The sequence below is a fragment of the Strigops habroptila genome, chromosome 3 (assembly GCF_004027225.2).
Source record: "Strigops habroptila isolate Jane chromosome 3, bStrHab1.2.pri, whole genome shotgun sequence".
Classification (NCBI taxonomy): domain Eukaryota; kingdom Metazoa; phylum Chordata; class Aves; order Psittaciformes; family Psittacidae; genus Strigops; species Strigops habroptila.
In genome coordinates this window covers 25,240,810-25,252,355 of record NC_044279.2, presented here as the reverse complement: position 1 = coordinate 25,252,355, position 11,546 = coordinate 25,240,810, and the positions used below count along the sequence as shown (strand labels likewise).

Sequence of the window (11,546 nt, the reverse complement as noted above, 5' to 3'; positions counted from 1 at the left end):
TGGTTTACTGATCTTCTGCTAAGTCAGATAGTAAAAAATCAATTTTGTGACTTCTGGCAGGGCGTGAGTGTTCTTCATTTTACATCACAGGTTCCTGGGACAATTTCCATACTGTTCAAGGAGGCTGTTCCTTGGCACTTGTTGCCTTCACAGAAACAATTCATAATTTTTTCCACAGAATCATAGAATGGTTAGGGTTTTTAAAGCAGCTTTTCCCATTTGCTGGCTTTTTTGCACACTACATGCACTTCTATAAGGAACTTACTAGCAGTCCTGCTTCACATTCTCAGAAGATGCAGAAAAAAAGATTTGTTTGCTGTTGACAAGTGCTACCAAGCAGTGACATGCCTAGATAATTAAGAAACAGTGTATATGGAAAGCACTGTGGAGGAATTATATAGATGAAACAGATAAAAGGGAGGAAAATTTCATTGAGAATGTACCTGGCTTATCTCCTTTCCCAACAAAAATTTTTTTTCAATGAAGAAATGAGATTAAAAGCCAGCTTTTTGCCCCTAAAAATTGTATTACTTGCAGGATGATTCCCAGACAAAACAACTTACTGAAGCAGCACTGATAGACAGTGAATGACTGACAGTCTGAGAAACCAGCCTCCTCAGGGGCATCTAAACATAGTGCTTCATAGCAATCCAAATCCAGTAATGAACCTCTAAGCTAGAACTATCTACTTTGCTCCTTTTTGTTCAGCTTCAGTCCCAGAAGCCCAAATTATTTAGGGGAAAAAGAAGGGCAATAACATAACCTATAGTTCAGTCACACTTAGAATCATAGAATCATAGAATAGTAAGGGTTGGAAAGGACCTTAAGATCATCTAGTTCCAACCCCCCTGCCATGGGCAGGGACACCTTGCCCCAAACCATGTGGTCCAAGCCTCTGTCTAACCTGGCCTTGAACACCGCCAGTGATGCAGCATTCACAACTTCCTTGGGCAACCCATTCCAGTGCTTCACCACCCTTACTGTAAAGAACTTCTTCCTTGTATCTAATCTAAACTACCCCTGTTAAAGTTTGAAGCCATTACCCCTTGTCCTACCACTACAGTCCCTAAGGAAGAGTCCCTCCCCAGCATCCTTATAGGCCCCCTTCAGATACTGGAAGGCTGCTATGAGGCCTCCACGCAGCCTTCTCTTCTCCAGGCTGAACAGCCCCAACTCTCTCAGCCTGTCTTCATACGGGAGGTGCTCCAGCCCTCTTTATCATCCTCATGGCCCTCCTCTGGGCTCGCTTCAACAGCTCCATGTCCTTTTTATGTTGAGGACACCAGAACTGTACACAGTACTCCAAGTGAGGTCTCAGAAGAGCAGAGTAGAGGGGCAGGATCACCTCCTTCGACCTGCTGGTCACGCTTCTTTTGATGCAGCCCAGGATATGGTTGGCTTTCTGGGCTGCGAGTGCACACTGCTGGCTCATGTTCAGTTTCTCATCAACCAGCACCCCCAAGTCCTTCTCCGCAGGGCTGCTCTGAATCTCTTCTCCGCCCAACCTGTAGCTATGCCTGGGATTGCCCCGACCCAGGTGTGGGACCTTACACTTGGCTTGGTTAAACTTCATAAGGTTGGCATCGACCCACCTCACAAGCGTGTCAAGGTCCCTCTGGATGGCATCCCTTTCCTCCAGCATATCAACCGAACCACACAGCTTGGTGTCGTTGGCAAACTTGCTGAGGGCGCACTCAATCCCACTGTCCATGTCGCCAACAAAGATGTTGAACAGGACCGGTCCCAACACCGATCCCTGAGCGACACCACTCGTTACAGGTTTCCAACTGGACATCGAGCCATTTACCACAACTCTTTGCGTGCGGCCATCGAGCCAGTTCTTTATCCACTAAAGTGGATAAAGATAGATGAGTGGTCCATCTATCAAATTGATGTCTCTCCAATTTAGAGACAGGGATGTCATGCAGGACAGTGTTGAACGCTTTGCACAAGTCCAGGTAGATGACGTCCACTGCTCTGCCCCTGTCCATCAGTTCCGTGGCTCCGTCATAGAAGGCCACCAAATTGGTCAGGCAGGATTTCCCCTTAGTGAAGCCATGTTGGGTGTCACCAACCACCTCGTTGTTTTTCATGTGCCTTAGCATGTTTTCCAGGAGAAACTGTTCCAAGATTTTGCCAGGCACAGAGGTGAGGCTGACTGGTCTGTAGTTCTCCGGGTCTTCCACCTTCCCCTTCTTGAAAATGGGGGTTATATTACCCTTCTTCCAGTCATCGGGAACTTCACCTGACTGCCAGGATTTTTCAAATATGATGGACAGTGGTTTAGCAACTTCATTCGCCAGCTCCTTCAGGACCCGTGGATGGATTTCATCAGGTCCCATGGACTTGTGCACGTTCAGGTTCTTAAGATGGTCTCGAACCTGATCCTCTCCTACAGTGGGCCTAAGGTCTTCATTTTCACAGTCCCTGCATTTGCTTTCCAAGACTTTCGTGATGTGGTAAGAGCATTTGCTGGTGAAGATGGAGGCAAAGAAGTCATGCAGAACCTCAGCCTTCTCCAAATCCATGGTAGCCAGTTCTCCTGATAGCTTCTGGAGAGGGCCCACATTGTCCCTAGTCTGTCTTTTATTTGCTACGTATCTATAGAATCCTTTCCTGTTATCTTTTACATCCCTTGCCAAACTTAATTCTAGCTGGGCCTTAGCTTTCCTAACCTGGTCCCTAGCTTCCCGGGCAACGCTCCTGTATTCTTCCCAGGCCGCCTGTCCTTGCTTCCACCTTCTATAAGCTTCTTTTTTCCCTCTAAGTTTCCTCAGCAGCTCCTTGTCCATCCATGGAGGTCTCCTGGCCCTCCTGCTGCACTTTCTTCTAGTCAGGATACAACACTCTTGAGCACTTAGCAGGTGATCCTTGAATGTCAACCAGCAGTCTTGGGACCTCTGCCCCCTAGGACTGTATCCCATGAAACCTTACTAAGGAGGTTCCTGAAGAGGCCAAAGTCTGCTTTCTTGAAGTCCAGGGCAGTGAGTTTTCTGCGTGCTCTTCTCACTGTCCTGAGGATCTCAAACTCAACCATCTCGTGATCACTAGAGCCAAGGCTGCCCTGGAGCGTCACATTTTCAACCAGTCCCTCCCTGTTGGTGAGAACGAGGTCAAGCATGGCACCTCTCCTTGTCAGCTCCTCTATTGCTTGAAAGAGGAAGTTGTCTTCCACACAATCGAGGAACCTCCTGGATTGCTTGTGCCGGGTCGTACTGTCCCTCCAACAGATGTCAGGATGGTTGAAGTCCCCCATGAGGACAAGGGAAAAAACCGGAAGCGCTGCAATACCGGGACGATGCGCAGATCGGATGGAGCAAGCTCCGGGTCCGACTCCCACGCCCAAAAATCCGTTTAATATAAAGTCCTCTCATCGAGGACGTATCAGATATTAAACTGATAAGAACAGATACTACACTTGATCTTAGCCAAAAGGCCGAGAAGCGATCTTGATCACACGTTTCTAACAACTAGATGAAGCTTGACCTTGACTTTGATATTTATAGGATAAAGAAAAGGTACAGTCAAAGCTCAACACGATCAAGCAGGCAGGCAAAAGCAGACAAATATATTTTTTTTTATAAAGACAGAATTTTATTTCAGGTTTTTAGACTTCTCTTTCTCTTATTTCCTATTCTGACAGGTATTTAGGGAGATTTAGATAGCTGTTTCTGCATAAGCTGAAATCAAGCATGCTGGTCTGAAAGCTAACATTGGCCTGCAGCACTTCTATTGCTATATATATAAGAAAATGAAAGTTTTATTTTTAACACTAATTAATTTTCCTTATTAATGACTTTGTGATACACTATTAGGCTATAAGTGAAGACACAGAAAATGATGCACACCATGTCATTTTTTTCTTTCTGCTCCTCATAAATATATTTTTTCACAAGTCTTTCGTTTTAGACTAAGCTGGAATGTAATCTCATATTTTTTCCCACACAGGTAGGTCTAAAGTCATGTCCATTCATTCTAAGATGGATTTCCTGCTCAAGAATGGAGTTCTGCTACTAGAGATAAGATTGCGTGTACACGCATGGACTTGCTGAGGCATAAGCAGGAAACTGCGAGGACATACGATGTTATTATTGATTTCGTGTTATGAGTTGTTCTGAGCCAGCAGCAAAGTCCCCACACTGCCACTTGATTACCCTGCCCAGCCTCAGAGGACAAGGGACTGAACAGGAAGAGGAAAAGCAAGAAAACTCATAGATTGAGAGAAGGACAGTTTAATAAGTGAAGGAAAGATAATAAAATTAAAAAAAAAAAAAAAAAAAAGCAACAATCCAACAACCCAGCAGCTCCAAGATCGTGAAAGATTTCTAAGGAAGCTCTAAAGATAGGTACTGTGGAGATAATGACATGAACAAAAATCATTCTTGTCAAACTGGCTGGATGCTCCCATTTCCACAGTGTCATAGTCCCCTCACATTCTAATGGTTGTCTCAGTCCAAAGACCCTTATACACTCACAGGGTTTTTTTCTGACTTCACCAACTGTACTTTAGTTCCAGAAACATTAGAGTTAGTTGGGCGGCCATGAAAAGTGTTCTAAGACACTACCATAAACCCACTTTGCAATAGATCCTGTTTTACTGAATATCAGGACACAGAATATGAAACCTTTTGATACTTGTATTCACCCCACTAGGAACTCCTGTTCTCTCAGAGGCAGGCTAAAAAAAGTACTATAGTCTTATTGCAATATCATTAGCAAAATTCTTCAGGTTTCTTAGCCAAGATTATTAGTAAAGGACAATATCTCAAGCTTGTTAACTAGTTAACTAGTATCTTCCATCATGAAAGTTCCTTTAGAGGAAAAGACACTTCTCTGCATGATTTAGCTCTCTGTAAACACAGACACAGACAGGACTTTTCTGATTTTAGCACATCTTGGCTTTTGTAAAGGAGGCATATTTTGAATGTCATAATTACTTGTAAATAGAAAAGTCAGAAAAAATAATGCAAGACTGTGTACGGTATGGCTGTTTTTTTCAGTAAGATGACTATTAAAATACCAACAATGACCACTGAACATGACAGCTGAATAATTTTAATTTCAATCTAACAAAAGCATATGGAAAGCAGAAAAAATATAAAGAAAAAAGATACTATAGGAAGCAGGTTTAGTACTATGCATGTAGCTTTTTTCTTCAAGAAGTTTTGAAGTGCTGGTTTGAGTACTGCAGTTATGAAGCTAAGTTATAAATTACTCTGTAGACAATTAAATAATCCCTCTGGGAATTAAATAGGAACAATAGGAAGAAAACTACTGTAAGATATTTTTCTAAGGAGATCAAAATTAATTAATGGGTCTGCAGTATTCTGAAATTAAGCCCAAGTGAATTGCTGTTGTTGGAGCTGATATGAGAAGTTATGTAGTATTTTCTCATCTTATTAGAATTAAATAAAAGACGCCAAGCCTTAATGAACTTAAATACTGATGTAATGCAGTTTCTGTGAAAAGGAAGGCACTCATCGAACAAATTCCTTGTTTACTTTAGCTGAAAATTCTCACGCCTAATGAGATGTAGGAAACATCCATATGTCATTTACAACACTGTAATGAAAATGGCACTGTAAAGTACCAAAAGTTGAAGTCTGTAAACAGATTAAAAAGCATAACAGTGTGTATAATAAGGCAACAGCAAATTTATAACAAATTCTTAGATACAGTAGCATGTTGACTTCTCAGCAATAATCGACTATTATTTCTGATTCATCAAAGGCAAATGGTCGGATTCTTTTTAAATGTTAATGATCAGTGTCATGTACTTACACATTTACGCACTTCTGAGTTTTATTGTGTTGTTCTAGACATAATAATCTCGGTCATGATTATGAACCTATCAAGAGAGTCAGCTGTTCCTGTGAACTGAAAAAAGATGGCAAGAGGGAGCATAGTTCCCTAGATTCTCACATCCCTGATACCACCACATGCTTTCTCCTTTCATCCACACATTGGTTTCATGGGGTTAGAACCTCACCTGGTGATTCCCCTGTTGTGCAGAACCTCACCTGGAGGACTCATCAGTCATAGATTGTCTAGGTAACACATAACTGTTGATGTTAATTTACAAAGGGATCTCTACTGCCTGGGAGAAAACCTAAGTTCAATCTAGTGTTCTCCGTAAACTTAATTTATCTTTCTTACCATGTTAACTACCATCTTAGAATTTCCATGATACAGTGTGAAGATGAGACATATTCCCAGTTCCATGTTTGCTTTGTCTGGGTTTTTGTCTTCTATGCTTAGCTTTCTTCCCATTTCACACTACTGAAGAGAACACATTTAATCCAATTTCAGGAATTGCAAAATTCTTACTCAAATCTACAGCCCTGATTTCCCTGTCTAATTTTTATTTAGGTGCTTTTCTTCTTAAGACAGTAGGAGCTTTTGTAATTGAAAACAGAATGAAGGCCTTACAATGCACCTTCACTTCTCCAGAAAAGAACAAATGCTGTAATGCTATTATGATTTTCAGTGTGTATTTTCTGTGGGGCTACAATATGCTATGTAAAAACATTGATGTATTGTAGCCCTGTCAATAATCCATCAGATATTCATCATCCCTTTCTCATGTTCCATCCTTAGGCATATTTGATTTTTTAATTTTTGTTAACAGAAACTATAGAAAGCTTTAAAAAAGCTATACTACTTCAACTAAGTCTGCCCTTCTTCTTCTAGTTTTAATGTTTTGATTTTAGTTTGAGTTGCAAATTGCCATGGAGCTACTAAAATCTTCCAATATTTCCCATTTTAGATTCTTGTAATATGAGAACATTCTAATGCTTATCTTTATTTGTGAAAATAGTGAATATAATTTGTTACATTTGTGATGAACAACAAGGTTAGTTTTAGGCACTGAGTATTATAAAGTCATTAAAATATTAATTGGTGTCTTCAGCTCTCCAGAAATTTAGAAATGGTATATGACAGCATATACTCAAGGACTAAGCTTCTTGAAAAGTTAGTGCTCAGGCCTAATAAGAGAAGATCTAACACCAGTCTCCTATAAGCCTACATAGATCAGTAGCTGGTAGAAAACAGCTGTTACAGAACATATTCTCAAGTAATGATCAGATTTGTTCGCCAATAACTATTAGTTTTAAAGATAGTTACTAAGCAACTCCATGAGAAATGTACTTCAAGAAAAAAAATCTAGACATTAGTTTCATGATAAATGTCATTTTTTTTCTATAGCTGGGATTTTTTTTCTGTGGTTTTTCTCTTTTCAGAATAGACCAAATGTATCTGCTGGAAATGTGGCATTCACGTACGTTCATAACTCAAACCCTTTCTTCTTGTAACTATTGATTTCAAAAATACAAGAGAAGAAATTGTCACAATATCTTCAGCTCAGAAACCATGCTATTAATTCATAATAAATATGCTCTGTGCTATGATTCTATATGAAAATTTAAATAATGTGCTTAATTTTACATAGTAATATAACCATGTCCTGCGTTGTATTAGATACACAGTGACAGAGATTTTCCAAAATGAAAGGGAAATACTAACTGGCACAAAACAAGTGACAAAGGATCTTTATTCATTATAGATTTAAGCAGTAAAATATTAAGCAGTCTGTGCATAGCAAGGCAGATTATTATTATCAGATATTGATTGTATAGTTGGGCTGAACAGCACAACTAACACTAATGATGTATTTTTCATGGCATATAGCAAGAATATTTTAACATTTACTTTTTGGTTTTCCACAGAACTCTTTTATTAAAAGGCAGAAAGTGCTAACCTGATTGCTCTACGAAACTGTAATTTTGTCAGCGGGATTATATTCAGGATAGAAATAGCCTTTATTTAAAGTTATTTATTAAACTTGTTTAAACAGATTCAGATACTTAAATTTGGACGTCTACACGAAAGCTGTGTCAAAAGCTTCTGCTGTAGCCAATGGAGGCCTGGCTGATTCTGACTGCAGAGCTTTCATCTCACTCCTAATGAAGGTCATTCTCTTGACTCCAGTGACTGTACTTACTAGCTGTCCATTGAACAAGCTGTCATTATAGACAAGGCAGCACTAAATTTCATACACTTGAAAAGCTTGAATGCCATTTCATTCACCTTAGGACATCTGAGACGTCTACGATATCTGTCAGATAGCACATAGTTTCTAACGAAGACCTGCTTCTTCCTAGGGTGACAGATAAAATACAGGGTATTGTGGAAGATCTAGTCACTAGATACTACCATTTAGGCAATTCATTAGAGCTTCTAGTCTACATGTAGATCGTTGTGTAGCTATATCTAGGTGTCTTAATATGTGGTGAATCACACCTGTAATGACATAATAACTTAGAATTTATACTGGAGAATGTTAATGAAGAATACAGCGCGTTTAAACCTCCCTTCCCCTTCTCCATTGAAAATATATGTTCACAAGCTCTTAAAGAGCTTTCCCAATTATTTCAGGTTTATTGATAAAAACATGTATTTATAGCAATTTAGTCAGCATGAACTCTTTTACAGTTAAAAATTACATAGCTTAATGGAATTCAAAGAGTTCAACAGGAATTGCTGTAAATGTATCTAATCTATAAACATTTATTGATACTGTCCTTTGGCACATACCTTGTATAACAGAGAAGTACACCATATTTCTTCTTTATCTTCTCTGCAGTTGCAAAAGTAGGCACCTAGGGTCTTTGAGATCTAGAGGCACTTTGCTGGCTTTATTTTCTAACAAACAGATCTAGGCAGATTCTTCCTTCCACCAGTTCGTGTACACATTTTTGTGTGGAAAACTTTTGATTGTTCACAGTACTGTGTGGGAACACATTGCATTAACTGTGTGTTACCTGAAAATACACATTGCTTTGGTTCGAATTTATGCCTGATCATTAAATATTGTATTATTAGCTCTTGTACTGACATAAATATTTTAACATGTGTATTGTTTGTGCCTCTTTCTGAATGGCCACATTTTCACTGTACTCATGACCTTTCTCAGTTGAAACAAGATCTATTAAAGAAAAGGGGGTAATTGTCAAGTGTCCAGTTTCACAGATTAATTGGTTAACCTTTTCTTGAACAGTGATCCTTTCCAAAGAGCCAGTGAAATTCAGCCTCAAACTGAACCTCTTCCATCTGACGAACCTACTCCTCTCCATTCTCCTCTTCATATTGTCATGGGTGAGACAGTAAATGACAGCCCACAGCGGATTTGGTGCTTATTTAAGAACCAACTAAATTAGAGCTTTTAGCTTACTTGATTGTCTCACACCCTCATCTGTTCACACCCACTTGACCCCCAGTGTTTGCTCTTGACTTTCCCTCCTCACAGGGGGATAGCCCCTGACTCAGGAAGTTCAGCAAGGAGACTCTTGACTGTAGAGGACTGGTGGAGCTGATCACAAAGAATGAATGCCTCTCAGTTCAGAGGCTTCCATAGAGACATTTTTTTTGATCCCAAGTTCATTCTGCTTCAAGATTTGCTAACTAAATTCATACACTACAGTGAAATGTCCCCAGTTTCCAGTATATTCCAGTTTCCAGTATTTGGCCTGGAAGGTTTTGGGTTTGGGTTTTTTTCTGAATAGTACTGAGGTGTGTATATGCGTATATGCGTACGTATATGTATATATATGTATATGTGTCCCTCCCAGTGAGGAGTATGTCATGACTGAATACTAACAGACTAAATTCTGACAATAGGCCTGAAGTCCTAAAGGAATTACAGGTTTTGAATTCACTAGTTTCAGTAGAAAACTAAGCTCCTGTTTGGAGTTGGAGTAATATGGAGGGCTAAGGTTTGATTTATAACTTCGGGGGCAATTTATCCTTTTTAGAGGTAGTCCACACAACTCACCAAAACTGAATCTTTTGGGTAAGTTCCAAGAATCCTTGATTATTTTGCTTGACCCACTGCTCTGAAAGTTAGTTTCTGGTGTGCAAGACTGCAGTGTCTTTATGACATTTCAAGACAACGTAGAATCAAATGGACTATACAAATTTCCAATATTAATATAACAGAGTACAAGCTGCACGTAACATTAAGAATTAAGAAACTCTGCTACTTAGCTCAGACACTGCACCTCTCCCCTTGTCTTTTATTTATGTTTTTGATTTTGAGGATATGTATAAAACATATAAGTGGTAGTGAAATCAGAAACTCTGGTTGCTGGTAATTTCTTCATAAATGATGACAAAATGCAAATTTCCAAAGTATATTTCTAGTACTTCACTATGGAGTTGATCCTATAAATGCTTGCAATTAACAGAACAGTATTTTTCTCCTCGAAGTTTTTCTTGCAAGATTAATTTTCCTAATATTTTTTACAAAATGAAAGATCATTGCTTTTGATTGCAAAACTTCAACTTGCAAGACACCTCTCCCCCCAGATGAAAAATGCAGGACAACATTGTCACAATTCAGACATTTTCCCGATTTATGTATCTGTTCTAAAGCTCAGACTACCTAAATGTACTTGTCATCTGAATGAAAAGTGAGTTCTTCAAGCTCTGTAGATATGACCTCACTGAAATTATGAGTATAAACACACATACACAGCTTACATTTCTGGAAATTCCCTCAGTAATAAACAAAAGATAATTTAGTAGAGCGGCAACATCATTCTCTAACTAAAGCAGCTGCAATGCTGACAGATGTTCATTTGACACGCATGAATGGAGGTATGCTTTCATCAAGTTAAGCTAGGGAAATCTTTATGGTTCAGATGCTACAGTCAGAAAATCTGACATTAATTTCTTGCTGCAGTGTTTGGAGATATGCAATAGACTGTAGTTTTATACAAATATAAAGAACAGATATTTATACTCATTTTTCCCTTCACAGTATATCTCTAATTCTTCTGATGGTTGAGAATTCTTATCAGCAGAGTCAGCAACATGTTAATCCCTTTTCTAATAATTTTCACTGCTTGTTCATACACAAGTCTTCTTTGTGCAAATTGCATTTCTGTCTTTTGGAAACAAATGGTGCCAAAACACAATTTTAAAGATAAAAAAATTGAAAAGGATTCTTGCACAGAAAGATAAGACTTTGTATAGAAGGAAAAAAAAAATTTAAGCATGTTTTAATGAAAAAGATGAATCTACAATTTGTTCTGAACATCTCGTTATTCTTTCGCAACTTAAAAAAAAATGAACTTGTATCAATAGAATAGCTGTTTCTAAAGATACCTTTCATTTTCGTCAGTATGATTTACCAAATCCCAAATCATTGCTTCAAGATTGCATCATGTAAGACAAAAGTTATTTTTGATTATTATGTGTCTGTAGATACCTAGCTTAATAGTTCTACAATGGCAATATCTCTAGGACTCATTCTTAAGATCCCATTTATCCAATTCTAGAAAAGGTTTTCTTTCAGCAAGCTTAGTCTCACAAAGTTTTAGATTGTTTTTACATAAGAAACAAATGGCTGATTAATTCAAGCAGTAGTTCAGAAGTATAATCTGTATGTTCCACTCCTGTGTAGAACTATGTGTATGCAAATTGTTACGGTTGCTCTAAAGCACAGATGACAAATATGCAAATATTTTATGCTCAGTATTTCACAG

General features: G+C 38.7%; 1 non-coding gene across 1 annotated transcript; it reads right to left on the bottom strand.

Annotated features, from left to right (window-relative positions):
- Positions 1-3,262: 3,262 nt before the first annotated feature.
- Positions 3,263-3,448, bottom strand: LOC115605975. The gene has a single exon (XR_003990775.1). It is a non-coding gene; the product is annotated as a U2 spliceosomal RNA (small nuclear RNA).
- Between the last annotated feature and the right edge of the window lie 8,098 nt (positions 3,449-11,546).